Source organism: Coenobita brevimanus, chromosome 58 (genome assembly GCF_032717465.1).
Source record: "Coenobita brevimanus isolate Jiangsu-jjx chromosome 58, ASM3271746v2, whole genome shotgun sequence".
Taxonomy (NCBI): Eukaryota; Metazoa; Arthropoda; class Malacostraca; order Decapoda; family Coenobitidae; genus Coenobita; species Coenobita brevimanus.
In genome coordinates, this window is record NC_137011.1 from 24,543,786 (window position 1) to 24,563,529 (window position 19,744).

Sequence of the window (19,744 nt, forward strand, 5' to 3'; positions counted from 1 at the left end):
ACCTTTCCTGAAAACTTGAGGGCTCCTCGCACTTGATGATGTACTTCAGCCAATCTTTCCTGAAGGTGTTTTGCATAGCTGGTGGTGTCTTTACCAGGTGGTCTTCACATTAATAAGTCAACAGGTATCCGTAACTCGTGACCCAGCATCAGTTTTGCAGGAGTGTAGCCAGTAGACTCATGGGATGCAGACTGATATGCCATCAGCAATGCAGGCAATATCTGGTCCCATTCTGTTTGTCCATCAATGCAGTACTTGGCCAGTTCATGTCCCAGGGTCCTGTTGAATTTCTCCACCATCCCATCTGACTGTGGCCTTAGGGGGTCATCCTGGTCTTCTTGATCCCCAATAGCTTGAAATACTCACGGACCACAGCAGACTCGAAGTTTCTACCCTGGTCTAAATGTAGCTCTTGTGGCATCCCAAAACGACAGAAAAACTGATCAACCAACACCTGAGCGACATTTGCAGCCTCTTGATCAGGGATAGCACAGGCTTCTAGCCTCTTTGTGAAGTAGTCCATAGCGACACATACTGTATATACCAGTTTCCTCTCTCAGTGAGTGGCAAAGATCCAGCAACGTCCACCGTGACTCTTTCCATTGGTGCAACCACTTGGTACAGCTGGAGATGGGCACATCCACGTTTCTTGGATCCCTTCTTGGCACGGAACACATCACAGGCCCAACACCACTCTTTAACATCCTGATGCATGCCAATCCAGTAGAACCTCTGTCACAGCCGGCTTAGAGTTTTCTTCACTCCCAGGTACACACTAGTGATCTGGTTATGGGACTCATTCAAGATCTTGGACCTCATCTTCTTCGGAACCACCAGTTGCCAATACTTGCTGAGGCCTTCGGGTGTCTCCTACTGACCCTCCAGTAGTCCATTGTTCAAACGAAGAAGGTCCCACTGACTCCAGTAGCTCTTGGTTGCAGGGTTTAACCTGGAAACTTCTTCCCAAGATGGTTGCACTGTACTCTACCACAGCCACTGAAGTACTGGTTGTAAATCTGCATCCTCCATCTGCATCCTCTTCAGGCATTCTTCAGCTTATGCTGGACCTGTCACTACAATACAGCATCATTTCTTCCTATGATTCCCATTCCTACTACACTGCTTGTCATCTGTTCTTCCATGTTCTCGCACAGTATTCATCGAGATTCTTCTGCATTTCCTCAGTGGTGGGGCTTCTTGGGAAAAACTGATTATATGTTGCCTCTCATCACCAGCCTTCACTAATTTACACTCGTCCTTCTCAACTGGACACTCATAGCTGAAGTATTGCACCTCACCACATGTCCAACACCTATTTGTTGCAATCTGGGATTTCCTTGCACTGTTCCGTTCTTGCTCCTGCTTCCATTTGTAACAATCCACTTCCTTGTGTCCCAGCTTTTCACAGTACCAGCAACTTACCTCAACTTTTTCCTTTTCACATACCTGCCCCTTTCTTGCTTTGAATCCTGCACTACAACTTGCCTGAAAAGTGGATGTACTGGACTTGACATAGGACTAAAATTCTAGAGCCCTGGCTAGTGCTTCTTGCATGCTTCTTGATTGTGCCTGCTTCACTTGCACTTTCAACTCTGCACTATCAAGAGCATCAATGAACTGGTCCCTCAGAAGAATAGCTACCAGGTTAGGTGCTGCTGTACGGTACGCCTTAAATGCCATACTCTCCAGGTCATGAGCAAGCTGCTGTAGGGATCCGTACATAACTCTAAAATCTTGCTCAGTAAACCTCAGTCTGGTACATGGTTCCATATCTGTGCTCCAGCACTTCTACTAGGGACTGATAATTGTTCCTCTCCATCAATGACACATGACCTAGAATTTCCATTGCAGCACCCTTAAGGATAGTAGCAAGCTGCACTCCCCTCTGTCTATCATCCCAACCACTGTGATCCGCAAGTAACTCAAACTGTGCACAGTAAGCTTCCCAAGATACTCTGCCATCAAATTCTTGAGGTTTCTTTTTAATTGGACCTCCATTATAGCCATGCACTTCACTGGTAAGGGGTCTAAAAACTGGGGCATCATAATTAAGCCCAGGACGTAAACCTTCTACATTCTTATTATTCACAACCCTGTAATGCTATCTTTAGATGCCCGGGATCCATCAAGTTTCACCATACACTGACCATTCCTTTTATGCTCTCTGTACACTAACCTGAGGCTCAGCAGTGCATATTTCTCTACAGCCTCAATTTTCTCACTAATTATCTTCACATGGTGAACTACATGCTTCAACTGGTTATCTAGATGCTGTCTGCACACCATCACCATTTCCTCACTAATTGTCTTCAGCTGGTTGTCTACATGCTGTTTACACTCCATCACATTATTGCTTACCTTACACTTCTGCTGCTCTTGCTTGTATCTACTTCCTCCTTAAGCTGTTGCTGTTCTTTCATTTCCCCCATGAACGCATCTAGCTGTCCTTGCACCGTCAGTTGTACTTCCCTCTGTTGCTCCTGTAATGCCTCTTGAAGTTGTTCATATCGCTCTTTCGTTCTTCACGTTGGGCCTTTAGATGTTCACTCTTTGCTTGCAATTGGACACTTTGTGCTTGTAACTGGACACTGTGCTTGTAACTGTTCTTTAAGTTCTTTATTTTGTGCCTATAATTGTTCTTTTTCTTCTTCACTCTGTGCCTGTATTAGCTTCATGATTGTCGCCAGGGAAACTTCCTCCTCCTGCCCAGCTCGAGACCTTGTCTTCACACCTTCTGCTTCCATGTCGAAGGTTTGATTCACTGCAGCATTGAAATTATCCCACTCCTGACACCAATTTTGTGTCCACGTCCTACATTGCCACAGGCTCCAACAGCAGTAGTTCAGTACAGGAAGGACGTTGTCCAGTGAGTTGTTCTTCCTATGCTCAGCCTTTAGGTGCACAGTGCACAAGATCAGCTCAGGTGAAAATAAACATTGGCTCTTAAAGTTCACCCTCTTTATATTCCAAGTAATTCTACTTAATCCTTTCCAACTTCACATTACTGTTTTCACAAGCACTGGAGCTATGCAAACTTTACTAACTGCTATAACACTTAATGCTTGACAATAATTCTCTATTATTACAAGTTCTGCTGATATACAAACTTCAATAACCACTTCATTGTTTTTACAAGTACCGAAATATATACAAACTACATTGACATTGCATCGACACCTAAACTCAACTGAAACTGACTGAACTTGAAATAGTCTCTACCCCATCTTTATATAAGCTTTCATTACTCGAGAAACTTCTACATTCTATAAGAACAACAGTTGCCAATTTGGAGATATGAAAACATGCCAGAATTTTCTAACATTACAGAACACTCTAAATCATTTACCATCCGAACCTGAATGACATAAATTAACAAGCAATCACTTAAATAAAGCATTATAAAGAAAAAGAGCACAAAAATTAATGAACAAATTCCGAAATAACTGTGCTCACAAACAGCAGGCAAACTGGCAATTGACTTGTACTGGAACTAGCTACTGTAAACATCAGGAAACGTTGAGAAAAATCTTGGCTACCTAACTGGCAAACCCCGCTTCTTTATATATATATATATATATATATATATATATATATATATATATATATATATAAAGTACAGTATATGTATATATATATATATATATATATATATATATATATATATATATATATATATATTGCCAGACGCCTCAGTCCCGTTTGGGGTGGCCACAAACAAATCGCCTCCAAGTCGCCCTGTCCCCCGCCATTTCACTCCCATGCTCCCAACTCACACCCCTCTCTCTCATATACCTCTCCACCCCATTCCTCCATCTCATCCTCGGCCTCCCCCTCCCTCTTCCCCCCTCCACCTCACTCACATACACTCTCTTCGTCAGTCTTTCACCCTCCATCCTCTCCACATGGCCAAACCACCTCAGTGTGTTTCCTCATAACGCTTCCTATCACATCCACATCGACACCACAACGCTCCTTTATATCCTCATTCGTCAGCCTGTCTCTCCACGTGACTCCACAGGCTCCTCTTAAATAACTCATTTCCACTGCTCTCACTCTTGACTTGTGTCCTTCCAACAATATCCAAGCTTCACTTCCGTACGTTAGAGTTGGTAACACAATACTGTCATGTAGTAACTTTTTCACTTCCATGCTCACTTCCCTGTTTCTTATCACTGCTTTCAAAGAACCAGCAACCTTTCTTCCCTGCTGTACCCTTTCAAGCACTTCACCCTCCAAACCTCCATCCTTACTCATCACACTACCCAAGTACTTAAACGTACTCACATTTTCCAATTCCTCACCATCCGACCTTGCTGTACATTCACTAACTTCACCTCTCTCAAAGACCATCACTTTACTCTTCCCTACATTCACCTTTAGATTCCGTTTCTTACAACACTCTCTCAAACTCATCCACCAAGCCTTGCAGCTTCCCTTCGTCTTCACTCAACAACACAGTATCATCTGCAAACAACAGTACAGGGAGTTTCCAAACACTATCCTCTCTCACCAGGGCCACTCCAACATCCACTACCCTACCTTGTACCTCTTTTATTACCCCATCCATGTACAGATTGAACAACCATGGAGACATGACACATCCCTGTTTCAAACCAACTTTCAAAGAGAAAAATTCACTTAGTTCACCATCCACATGCACTGCAGCCTTCGCACCATCGTACATACTCTTCACAGCATTCAACAACTTCCCATCTACCCCATATATTCTTAACACTTTCCACAATCCTTGTCTATCCACCCTGTCATATGCTTTCTCCAAATCCATGAAAGCCGCATACAACTTCTTTCCCTTCCCTAGAAATTTTTCCACTAAAGATCTAAGAATGAATATCTGATCTACACAACCTCTTCCCTTCCTAAAGCCTCCATGTTCTTCTCCAACTAATTTCTCTGTTCTTTCTCTAACTATGTCTATAAGTATCCTACCATACACTTTTCCTATTATACTAAGAAGACAAATGCCCCTATGATTACCACACACTTCTTTGTCCCCTTTTCCTTTGTACAAGGGAATAATTATACCTGACTTCCAATCCCCCGGGACTCTACATTCCTCCCAGGCCAATCTGCACATCTTCCACATCCATTCTACTACTATCTCTCCCCCTTGCTTCAGCATTTCACCACACACTCCATCAATTCCTGGGGCTTTCCCCGATTTAACTTTCTTCATTGCTTCCACAACTTCTATCCTACTGATTTCATCCTGTCTTCTCACCTCCCTCCTTCTCTCAGCCATTCCCCAGCCACTTATACTCGCATTACTTCCATCCTCTACATTCAACAATTCCTTAAAGTGTTCTCTCCATCTGCTCACTTTTTCTCCCTTCTCAACTAGTAATCTACCATTTTTATCTTTCACTCCCCTGCTAACTTCACTTCAACCCTGTCTTACTCTTTTCACCTCTCTCCAGAACATTTTCTTACAGTCCCTCCACTTTACACTCAAATTCCTTCCAAATTCCTCATCCACTCTCTTCTTACTCTTTCTTATTAATCTTTTCACCTCTCTATTTCTTTCTACATATAACTCTCTCTTCCGCCTCTCAACTTCTTCCACGCCCCTATTTCTCATCCATTCATTGTATGCTTTCTTCTTTTGTGCCACAGCCTGTTTTACCTCTTCAGTCCACCATGCTGTTCCTTGCAAGCCCCTCCGTCTTCTCTTCCTTCCACACACTACATCACATGCTGCACATATTTCTTCTGTAAATATCTTACACACACCTTCTACGTCTCCCATCTGCTCCAATTCATATTTGCCCAATCGTTCCTCTACCGGTACTTCTCTCTTATACTCTGCCTTTTTGTCATCCTCTTGTAACCTTTCCACTCTCCTTGCAACTACTCCTTCCTCTCGTCTTTCCCTTCTTCTATTCCTGCATCTTACTTGCATTCTAATTCTGGCCAGCACCAAGTAGTGGTCAGAAAGTCCACTCCCCCAACCTCTATACACTCTTGCATCCTTTACACATCTTCGCATCCTTTCATCCACACACACATAATCAATCATTGCCTTCCTTTCATTCAGTTCACCACCCACCCTTCTCATCACTCGCCATGTATACCTGTTGATCATTTTATGCCTGAAGAGGGTATTGGCTATCACCAACCCTCTCCCAGGACAAATGTCCACTAACGCACTCCCATTCTCATCTATCTCAGCAGGCACACCCCACTCACCAACTATTCCATCCACCTTCACATTCCCAACTTTACCATTCATATCACCAATCAAAACACTCTCATTCCTTCCAAACTTTTCCATGCACACTTCTACATTTGTCCAGAACTCTTCTCTCACTCTTCTAGCACGATCTTGCGTTGGTGCATACACACACACAATCGCCCACATTTGTATTCCAACTTTCAACTTTACCCACACAGTCCTTGACCCAACTGATCCATACTGTCTTATGCTCCTCTTCCATCTTTTACTCACAACTATACATACTCCTTTCTTTGTCCTCTCATTCTCACCTACTTCTGCACATATATCCCATCCATACTCCCATTCTCTCACACTTTCTCCTCTCCATTTTGTTTCAGTTATTCCACATATATCCACTTTCGCACCCACAAGCACCTGGACAATCTCTATCTCTTTCACCTCATCATTCGCTCCCCTTACATTCCAAGTTCCAATTACCATGTCCTTTGTCCGGTCCTTGGTCGTCATCGTTTGGTCAGTCTTTGCCTGAGGCTTATTGTTTCTTTTTTTAGTTAGTTGTTTTCCGGGGAGGGGCACTAACCCTCCGCTAACCCTTTTAGTCGCCTTTTACGTCAAGCAGGGATACTGGGGGAGTATTCTTGAAAATCTCCCCCTACCCCCAGGGAGTATATATATATATGTATATATATATATATATATATATATATATATATATATATATATATATATATATATATATAATCATCATCCAATCCTATGTCGCCCCATGAGGAGCATAGGAGCAAAGGGCTAGGCAAGTTAGTCCTGACATTTAAGATGAGAGTGACCAGCCTCGCTCATCCCTGAGTCGCATTATGCGAGCAATCAACCCCAGCCATCCCTTGGATATAAACCGACACTGGCTCAATCCGACTGGAGTGCCTAAATTATCCACTAAACCACTAGGCACAACAATTTGGCTATTTGGCTCTGACCCAGTTTAGTAAATGGTTTCCTGGTGTACAGGAAATCATTTGGCTTGTCACTCAGTGTAGATTCACCAGTAGACAGAAGGAAGAGGAAAGAGTGAAGGAAAGGAATTCAGAAGAAAAAAGAAGGATGGAAGGAAATAAGGATGGAAGACAGGAGAGGGTAGTCATCCAAGAGCAGCACTAGATGGAGTGAGTAGATGTTGAGCGCCCTCATTTACCACCAAATATATATATATATATATATATATATATATATATATATATATATATATATATATATATACATATATATATATATATATATATATATATATATGTATATATATATATATATATATATATATATATATATATATATATATATATAGAGAGAGAGAGAGAGAGAGAGAGAGAGAGAGAGAGAGAGAGAGAGAGATACAGATATATAGATGGATAGATGTAGATAGACATATAGATAGATATAGATAGATGTATATAATTCGGTCCCCGTCCCACACTCCCACAGGCTTCAACAGCAGTAGTACAGTATAGTATAGATGTTGCCCAATAAGTTGTTTTTCCTAAAGGCAGCCTTTTGGTGTGGAACAAAACCAGCTGAGGCGTTGTAAATAAACACTAACTTTAAAGCTCACTGTGTTTATTTTCATTGCAATTACATTTAATGCTTGCCAACTTCACTCTTTTCACAAATTCCGAAGATATACAAACTTTACTAAATGCAAAAACTCTTAATGCTTGACAACAACACTTCACTACTTTCACAAGTACTGATGACATACAAATTTCCCTGACGCTGCACTACACTCAAACTGAACCGAAAACCGACTGAAACTGCTCTAGTTTCTTCCCCATCCTTATAAGCTTGCGTTACTCTCGAAACTTCGAGTACAGTCTCGACCGGCAACAGTTGCCAACTCTGAGACAGCCAAAGCATACCAGAATTTACTTACACTACTTAACACTCTAAATTACCGAGATAAAAGAACATAATTTGCCAATCACATAAATGAAACATTATAGAGATATAGAGCACAAAAATTTATGTACAACTTACAAAATAACTATGCTCACATCAGCAGACTAACTGGCAACTCTGGCTCGTAACGGAACTACTGTATGAGAAACATTGGGAATTCTCCAGCATAATCTAATTGGCAAATCTCGCTGCTCAACAACACATATCTCTGTCTATCTATCAATCAGTCTATCTATTTATCTCTCTCTCTCTCTCTCTCTCTCTCTGTATATATATATAAACATATATATATATATATATATATATATATATATATATATATATATATATATATATATATATACAGTATATATATAATTTGGTTTTACGCCAGGTATCCCCGAAGGGCTAAGGCTTTGCCCCTGGGTAGAGGACTTTTGGACTGGGGTGTGTAGCATTTCATGACCGGATGCCCTTCCTGATGTCTACCAATGACCCTTGGGTGGATTCGATCCTCCAACCCTTCGGTCAGAGCGGAGCGCTCTAACCCACTGAGCCACGGCTGATATATATATATATAAAATTTGGTTTTACCCAGGTATCCCCAAAGGGCTAAGGCGTTGCCCCTGGGTAGAGAACTTTTGGACTGGGGCGTGTAGCATTTTATGACTGGATGCCCTTCCTGATGTCTACCAATGACCCTTGGGTGGATTCGATCCTCCAACCCTTCGGTCAGAGCAGAGCGCTCTAACCCACTGAGCCACGGCTGATATATATATATGTATATATATATATATATATATATATATATATATATATATATATATATATATATATATATATATACAGGGTGTTTCATAATTGTTGCATCAAATTTAGAGGGTCGGTTACATAGTGGAAACTGAATATATATTATTATATACAATGTGTTCTAGGAATGCGTTATTTAGGAGATAGACGACTATTACGATATGTAGCAATACAGCAGCCGAAATAACATAATTAACGATATTAACCCCTTAACCACAGTTGTCATTCCAGAATAACATTGCAAAAAGTGAACCAAACCGTGGGTGTCATTCTGGAATGTTTGTGAACATTTCGAATACCGCGCGTTTTTTCCACAGGCCAATTGTTTCAAGGGAGAGTAGCCATTAAGTTCTTTCACTCCAGCCGACCCCCACCTCCCTCCTCCCAGCCCCCCTGGCCACCACCTCCCACCCCCTGGCCTCCCCCCCACCCCTGCCCAAACACGCATCAATATGTGTCCAGCTTTGTGAGTGACAATGGCGCTGATGTGGCAGTGAAGTGTGGGCAATTACAGTGCCTTTTACCTGCCTCAGTGAGCACAGAGTGGGTGTTTATCGTATGTGCAGTGTTCATAAATGTCTATAGTATTATTATCAGAGTGTGGTTGTTATTTGGTAATGGTGTGTTGGGCAAAAAATAGTGATTTTAGATCGCTAACTTCTAATGGCACTGCCTGTCCAGTGATAGTCAACGAAATCATGAAACCTAAATCATTGCAAAGCTGACGGTTAGTACTTTCTAATGGTATCTTATTTTTCGCTCTAGCTTTATTCTATGCAGAGTTATAAAGGTTTAAATTTTGTTTACATTTTGGCTGGAACCCCTGTGGGGGGGGCCAGTCGGGTCAAAACAATGCCCGCGATTAAAGGGTTAAGGCGTTTTAACAGCGTGTGTACAGACGCCATGTACTCCCAGACCTAGTCATTGTGTGACATGTGCATAACATACACATATTTATTTCCCCAGGAGTATTGTGTACATATTTACGGTGAGCAGCGTTTAGCTGCTACGTGTCGGAAATGTAGCAGACACCAGTGGTAGGTGGTAACACAGCATGAACGTAGCCCATGCCAGAATGTCCAACAGTGCAGGTCGGTACAGGTATAAGGTTTGTTCGGGGTTCTAGACTTTGCAAGTTATTCAATTCCAAACTGTACTTGCATTGTGGGCGGTATGCATTCACAGGGCCAGCCACCCTCTGGCTCACTGGCAGGTATATGCATTCACAGTACAGTGCCAACAGTATGAATGAAGAAAGACACCCAAGACACCCAAAGTAAAGGACGGCTGAATGTAATGTATGCCAGAATGTTTCGGCAGCAGCCTGCTCCCCTTATTTTCTTTGTCAGTGATGAGAGCAGCAGGATGGCGCCGAAACTGTCTCGCATAAAATAAAATCCAGACATCACCTACTGTGGGTTTCTTTCCCCACTGAAACTCGTCACGTCACTGTGATAACTATCCACGTTAGTATTATTGGACTAATAATTTAATATTATCACTACTGCTAAACTTTGCTACTTCCACGATGCCAACTGTACATCATGTTGTATACTGGAGTGTTTGACTCAGCCAGCTTGTGTAATACGCAAGCACCGTAGGCTTTAGAAGGAGATTACAAATACGTGGGTGGCTACATGGTTTTCCGTTATCTCATGATAAGCACAGGCGATGGGCATTGTTATGGGGCGGTATAATGGCCACAGTATGGTATGTGTTTGATACAGTATTAATGGTGTTCCCATACTTCTCCTACACAGGTATAAAAGATGGAACCATGCACAGTTGCAGAACAGGTAGACATGCTTATGTGTTATGGCGCAGCATATGGACGCAGCAAAGAAGCACAGTGGCTGTATGCAGCAAAATACCAATTGCGATGTCAACCACATTATCAGACATTTGCTCACACACACAGACAGTTGTGAGAGACTGGCAGACTGCACCCAAGGAGACCCAACGCATGTAGACCTCGGAGGTTCCGTACACCATACAACGACGAGGCTGTGTTGGATGCTGTCGCTGACAGTCCTAGGATTACTGTTCATTCAGTTGCGCATGACGTAGGGGTTAGTCCGACATTAGTGTGGTGAATGCTACATGAACAGTTACTGTATCCGTACCATATTCAGCGAGTACAGGCATTAATTCCTGCTGACTATCCAAGACGATTGGAATTCTGCCAATAGGTCGCAAATCAAACACCACACAATGACGACTTTTGTAATGTTGTATTGTTCACAGATGAAGCATCATTCACCAGGACAGGCATGTTCAGTACCCATAATATGCACAGCTGGGATGAGGAGAACCCACACATTATGTGGAATAGAGGCCCTCAGCAGAGGTTCGTAATCAGTGTATGGTGTGGTGTACTTGGGGATTGTCTTTTGGGTCCTCATGTACTTCCCGGTCGTCTGACAGGGAAAATATATGTGGACTTCTTACAAAACACTTTACCATGCCTACTGGAAGATGTATCCATAGCCACACGGACAGTAGCGTGGTTTATGCACGATCGAGCCTCCCCCCCCCATAACAATCATATTGTATGCGAGTATTTAGTTCGTACATTTCATGGTAGACTTATTGCAAATGGCGGACCCATAGCATGGCCATCACGGTCCCCAGATTTAAACCCAATAGATCTTTTTTCTATGGGGTCACCTGAAATCCCTTGTGTATGTAACAGCGGTCGATAGGGAGGAGGATTTACTCACACATATCCAGGATGTCTGTGATCACGTTCGCAATATGCCAGATGTATTTGCACGTGTTCAGCAATCCACGATCCGCTGATGTAACGTATGTATTGAGGTACGGGGCGGCCACATTGAACATTTGTTGTAAGTGGTGTGATGGCATTGTATGCTAACTTAAATATGTTATTCCCATTATATTTGTGTATTATGTATGTTGTGTACTTTACCTCGTCTGTATGTAGGCTACTAGATAAGCATTGCCTAATTTGGGTACATACATGTACTGCTTATATGCATGTTCTATCCTCACATGTTATTAAATGTTTAACTGCTGGTAACAGTTTCCTTTGTACTTGTTTATATGATGTGGAAAATAAACGTGTACGTATTTCTCCGTACGTGAAATAATCTGACGGTCCATACACGTGTGTTTAATGTCACGAAGGTGTGTGGTATCAGTGAGGTACTGATCAAATGCGTCGGTAACCCCTGCATGTCTGTGCTGGCATATCGTTTTATTATGTAACCTCCCTGGAAAACGTCCCATTTCATTGTCTTCAGGAACACGATGAGTAGATGTAGCCATGTAGGTACGTAATGAAACACACAACAGCCAAGTACCAGGATGCAGCCACCAGTACGCACAGGAGAAGGTAGGGGGGGGGGGCGATGTATCGGAAACGTGGCCAGTAATCGTCCCTCTCCCTCCCGCAGTATTACCAACACATCGCTACGTTTCGTAATACAGTAGTCGTTTATCTCCTAAATAACGCATTTCTAGAACACATTGTATTTAATAAAATATGTTTAGTTTCCACTATGCAACCAACCCTCTAAATTTGATGCAACAAATACGAAACACCCTACATATATCTGTATCTATACCTCTCTCTCTCTCTCTCTCTCTCTCTCTCTCTCTCTCTCTCTCTATATATATATATATACTGTATATATACAGATATATATATAGATAGATAGATAGATATAGATATACATGTATATATATATAGATAGATAGATAGATATAGATATACAGTAGATAGATAGATATATGGTTGTGGTCGGGGTGCTCACCATCCACTCACTCGATGTAGTGCTACTCTCGGGTAGCTGCCCTTTCCTCTCTTCCTTCCTTCTTTCCTCGTATGTCGTTCATTCATTCATTCTTTCCTCTTCTTTCTATGGGTGACTCTAAACTGAGTAATAGGTCAAATGGTTTTCTGTGTGCCAGGAAACGATTTACTATGATGGGTGTTACCCATTTAACCCGATTATGGTCCCTGGTGGTGTAGCGGGTAATTAAGGCGCTCCAACCGCATTGAGCCTGTGTTGGTTCATATCCAAGAAGTGGTTGCTATTTTATTGCTCACATAATGCCACTGAGGGATGAGTGAGGCTGGTCATTCTCATCTTAAATGTCAGGACCAACTTACCTATCCCTGGGCTCCTACACTCCTCACGGGGCAACATAGGTTTAGATGATGGATATATATATATATATATATATATATATATATATATATATATATATATATATATATATATATATATATATATATATATATATATATATATATATATATATATATATATATATATATATATATATATATATATATATATATATATATATATATATATATATATATATATATATGAGGGTATTGTTATTACTGGGATCAACAACAATAGGTGGCGTAGAGATTTCTTTTCCGGGTTATAACACTTATAGTGATAATAACCACCAGTGTTACTTCTAGGGATATCTGCAATATGCAACTGAACATAAAAATATTAATGTTGAATCTAATGGGCAAAATAGCTGTATTGCAGTCCTTATGGACCTAGGTTCGAGTCCCAGCATGGGCAAGAAACGGTTTAAGGATTTGAATTTCATAAAATGCAGATTTAAATGATCTAACAGAAGACCTGCCGACATGCCGTAAAAACACGCCTGCTAATTCCAATACTCCAGACCTGTATGTAACTGCCCTAGCATGTACGCAACATGGACGGTGGGTGTTAAGTGATGATGTGGTGAAATGTGGATGTGTATTTTATGTAGGGGGACTACTTGGCCTTGGGAGCAGGCTGTGAAGCCTATGCCCAGAGTCGAGCATATTAAAAATATATATATATATATATATATATATATATATATATATATATATATATATATATATATATATATATTTATTATATATAAACAGATCTCACTTGATGGTTGGAGTGTCAGACATCTGAAGCAGCAGTGAGTTGGTCATGGACAGTGTGTGGCGGATGTCATCGAGACGGTGGAGAGGAAGGAGAGTGAGGACGAGGAGCTTTGTTGTCCACACCAGGAGGCGTCCCTTGAGGGACCACTTGGCAAAGGCTTCAAGGAACACCGGGTCATCACTCACCACCACCACCGTCACGAACCAGGACTTCAGTCGTAACTGGCGGTATCTTCACATTAACTTTTTTTTTTCCTTACTATACTACGGGAACTTTCTTAAAAACTAAGCAGCCAAAACTTCAAGTTCTTAGTTATTTTAGTAATTAACGACGCCATGTGGCGTTACTACCATGCACCACAGTTTTCCGTTTTTGGTCTTTAATGATGCTATGGTAGACCAAGGTCTTGAATTTCATAATTCTGTATATGACTTCTCCAGCACCTCAGTGGTAACTGGAGTGACCAGTCCAGCTCCTCACTTCAGTAGTAACTTCATTGGCCTTCCCTCCTCAACAGTAACAAATTGACCTACCTGTCGGGCTTGGGTGATCACCTGGGAAAGCCGCGACTGTGTTACATTAGTGTTCTGGTTGTCTGCTGTCACTTCAAATACCCCAACACCCCATGGCGCTCGAAGTTTTGTCACGTTAGCAAACTGTGTAAATGGATTAACGGGGAATATTTAACATATGGAAACAGGATTTGATACATGAAAGTGCTGTAGCTGAACAGCACTTTTAAATTCCAGATAATAGCACTAACTAAAATGTCAGTTAATGTTTTATTCATCTTCATACATAAATAAATATAATGCTGGAACTATTAAAGTTCAAGTCTGCTCAGTAAAATGTCAGACATATCGTATTACGGATATCTTATCAGATTACTTGTAAATTATAATAGACAACTATGTGGTCCATTGACTGGCATCATACTACTGTAGCTTCAGGGCGTTTGTTCTCACTTGTAGAAGATCTAAAACCCATCTTCAATAGTTGATGGTCAAGTCTAGTCAGGCTTTAGAGTAAATTTACGTAAAACAAGTAGACGCATTCCTATAGCATAGCTAAGACTCATCGAATTCCATTCCATTAAACCGCGACTTAATTGAATTCACTGCATTAAGTTCTGATGAATGTAAGTTTTTAGTGCCATTGTTAAAGAAGTTTCCATTATATTACTGAACATGATCAGTAACACGGTGACAAATTTTCGACGATTTTTGACGATAACACAATAACTTATGGTGTGTCCACAACTTTCATATATAATAGCACCTCCTGAAAAGGTATGAGGTAATACTGTTCAGTTTTAGCAGTGCCTTTAATATGACCAGAAAATGAGTCTGAACAGTGGAATAAAACATATTTGTAAAAACGTGACTCGAGGGAAGAATGACTGGCTTGGAATCATGTATATTTCTACCTGCATTCACATTATTTGCAGAATAACTGAAAGACGCAAAGCACAATGGAAAAAAAAAACATAGTTAGTATGGTTATATGCTCGTATGTTGTGATAAAACTGCTGATTTAATGACTAACTAGGCACTGGGGTGGATTTACGTTGAGGTTGATGAGGCAGAAGCATCAAGCCCAAAGCTGGTAGGGGCCCACAAAAAACATATGACTGAACTAACACACACACACACACACACACACACACACACACACACACACACACACACACACACACACACACACACGCATGCACGCACGCACGCACGCACACACACACACACACACACACACACACACACACACGCACGCACGCACGCACGCACGCACGCACACACACACACACACACACACACACACACACACACACACACACACACACACACACACACACACACACACACACACACGGAAGAGGCAGAAGCCTCAGGCCCGAAGTTGGAAAGGGCCAGCAAAAAACAAATGAATCAATTAACACACACACACACACACACACACACACACACACAACTCGGAGGGCCCAATACCTGCTCAGGGCCCCAACCAAATGGTCAGATGCGCATGGCCATGTGGAATGTGAGAGGTGTGAATGAGGAGAGCAAGAGGATGAAGTGGTGAATGTGTTCAAGAGTGGGAGATATGCCGTGATGGCACTGTGTGAAAGAAAAATGAAAGGGTGTGAAGTGGAGGAGTGGGAGGGTGTGAAATGTGTATGATCGGGAATGAAAGGCCGAGAAAGATGCAAGGGAGGAGTTGCTTTGTTGATGAAGTAGATGTGGAAGAGTGCAATAAGAGATTACAAATGCGTCAGCTCGAGATGTATGTATCTCAAGTCCAAGTTTGAGAAGGTAAAAGTGGCTGTGATCGTAGCGTATGCACCGTGTGATAACACGAGTGAGAGAGAAAAAGACATGTTTTGTGATGCGCTGGATGAAGCAGTGGGAGAACAGCCCAGGGGCTATAATGTAATCGTAATGGGTGATATGAATAGATGAATAGGCACTGGTCCTGGGGATAACATAGTGGAGTGTAATGGAGTACCAGTAGAAAATGATACTGGGAAGCGACTGAAGGATTTGTGTCAGGAAAGGAGGTTGTGGCTTTGTAACTCGTATTTCAAACACAAAGATGCACATAAATATACATGGTATAGAGGGACCGGGGATATGCTGAAAGGAGCCTGATTGATTACGAGATCGTAGTGAGGTCGATAATGGGAATGGTTGCTGATACGAGGGCCATGAGAAGATGATGTGAAGGCCTGTCAGATCATATGATCGTGGTATGCAAGATCAAGCTGAGAGGAGTGAGGTGGACCAGGAGAGAGAAGAGCAGTCAGGGAGAAAGACTGAAAGTCGAAATGCTGAGTATAAAAGAAATGACAGATGAATACAGGACCAAAGTAAGGGAGGAGTTAGAATGAGTGAAATGGAATGAAATGGATCTGGACAGCCCGTGGAATGCATATAGGGATTGTTTAGTTAGGAATGCTAAGGCTGTGTGTGGTGTGGCAAGAGTAACGACAAAGAAGAAAGGTAGGGCATGGTGGGATGAAAAGGTTAAGAGAGCAGTGGAGGAAAAGAGGAAGAAATGGCTAAAGTTGTTACAGGACAGGGGTTCAATTGAAATAAGAACTGAATATAATGACAGCAAGAAGCACGTAGTGAAACTTTGAAGAGGAAAAAGGAGGTAAATTATGATCCAGGAAGAAAAATGAATGAAACTACTCTGAAAATAGAAAATTATTCCTGAAAGAGGTGCAGAAATGTAGACGTGACAGTGGAATGAAATGTGGTGTGAAGGATGTAGGTGGTAGATTATTAAACCATAGGGATGAAGTATGAACCAGATGGAAAGGATATTTTTAACCCCGATGAATGGAAATAGAGAGAGCAGAGCCACTGCAAACATGACTGGTTTTGGGGGAGTGCAGAGAAGGAATGTAGTGCCAGGAAACGTGATACTCGCACAGGTGAAGAGCCTTGTGAAGCGGTAGAAAAATAGGAAACCAGCCGGGGTTGATGAGGTGTACACAGAGTTGATTAAGTGTACTGGAGTGAGCAGAATGAAGTGCTTGTTGCAGACATGTAAGGTGGCATGGATGAGTGAAGCTGTGCCAGCAGAGTGAAGAAAGGCTATCGTTGTACCCCTGTACAAAAATAAAGGTGAGTGAAGTGAAACCAAGAATTATCGTGGCATAAGTTTACAGAGTGTGGTAAGGTAGGTATATGGAAGGGTTATTATAAAGAAAGCAAGATAGATATCAGTAGTCCTGCTGAGTGATGAAAAGGGTGGATTTACAAGTAGTAGAGGATATGTGGATCAAGTATTTTCAGTAAGACAGATAGTGGGGAAGGCTTGTGAGAAGGACTATTAGGTGTTTATGCATTCATGGATCTGGAAAATCTTTACGACTAGGTAGACTGAGAAGGATTGTGGAAGGTTTTGCACATGTACAATGTAGATGGTAAGCTGCTAGGTGCCGTCAAGAGCTTTTATGACGGTAGTGGAGCATGGGTAAGGGTTAATGGGCATCTAAGTGAATGGTTCACCATCGGTTGGGCGTGCGACAAGATTGTATGGTGTCCTCATTGTTGTTCAATATACAGTATATATATATATATATATATATATATATATATATATATATATATATATATATATATATATATACGTGTGTGTGTGTGAATATATATATATATAACCGTTTGAGTATCCACCGCAGGACCGGCCTATCCCGACAGAAGTCGGGACGATACAGCCAATGTATCTCTACCAAGTGGCTTAGGCTGTCTGGTAGAGATTGTATGTACGGTGAGAAATGCTGGTTAATGTTACTGTAGTGTTGGAGTGGCTTTGGATGTGAGTGTAGTCTGTGAACCAAGTGTAATCGGCCCGCACAAGCCGACTGGGTGCAAGCATACTTTATAGTAAGCAATACTGGTTCAACCACAGCACCCCTTGTGTCCGCCAATCCAGTACGTGGCCGGGTGAACACTCCCAAAGTTTATGACCCTGGCGGGGCACGAACATTGGCTCACCCGTGTACAAAACGCCACTCTAACACTGTAGCACATATATGGGGTGATGAGAGAAGTAAAAACACGAGTAATGGCGAGGGGGATGGCGTTGGTAATGAATGGTGATAGATGCAGTATCTCAAATTTGTTGTATGCTGATGATGCAGTACTTCTTGGAAATACCGGGCAAGAACTTGGAAGCCTAGTGCAGAGTTTTGCTGATGTCTGTGAGCGTCGCAGCTCGAGAGTAAATGTAGAAAAGAGTAAGGTGATGGTTACTGAGAGTGAAGGAAACTCCCAGTGTGTTGTAACAGCGAATGGAGAGATACTGGAATTGGTGAGAGAGTTCAAATACCTGGGTAAAGTGGTAGAAAAGAGAGGAAAATGTGCAAAAGAAGTGGAAAGTAGAGTAACACAAGGAAGGAAAGTAGCTAGTACAATGAAGGACCTGATATGAAACAGAGGCTTGAGTGTAGCAGCTGCACGAGACTTTCATGTAGGAGTGTTAGTGTCAACTTTAACATATGGACTATGATGTGGCATAAAATGAAAAGTCAAGAGTGATAGCAGTGGAGATGAGACTCCTGACGAATGTATGTGGAGGTCAGAGTGTGGACAGGATAAGATATAATGCAATCCGTGAAAGATGTGAAATGAGGAGGTACGTGGACACCAGAATCAAAGAGAGTGTACTGAGATGGTATGGTCATGTGGAGAGAATGGATAACAATAGAGGGGTGAGAAATGTATATCTGAACGTTTTTGAAGGAGGGAGGAGGCGAGTTAGGCCAAAGAGAAGGTGGAATTATAAGGTGGATGAGTGTGGGAGGAAGAGAGGTTTGGAAGTCAGTGAGGTTAGGGGACTGACAAGAGATCGAGCTGGCTGGATGAGTATTGTGAGGAGAAGCGATTGATCATGAATTTAGCACCCCTTTTTAACGTGACAGCGTCCGGATTGATTATCGGATATGTTTATGTGAAGCTTCAGAACGTGGTGAATGTTTTTGGCATATCAGATAAAGCCAGGGTCCCTGTGGCTTGAATGGTGAGTGAATGGAAACATGACCCATTGGACTGGGCAAATTTTGGCTGTCTGGACATTGCTACTCCTAATATATATATATATATATATATATATATATATATATATATATATTAAACCGGGTCATAAGATCCCCAAAAAATTGAAGTCCAGTTTCCTTTTTATAAAAGCGGGGAAAACTTGCTCCTAGATAAAGGCAACAAAACTGCAAAATATTATATCTGTATCATGTCAGTAAGAGGTGGCGCCTGGACACTTTATTATGCAGCCTTTAGCTAGCACACGGTGACCGTGCACTACCCAGAACTCACCACGAGGAAGTGGCTACAAATGGAGTTCCACATCTAGCCCATCCTATCCACCCTTCCATAAAACT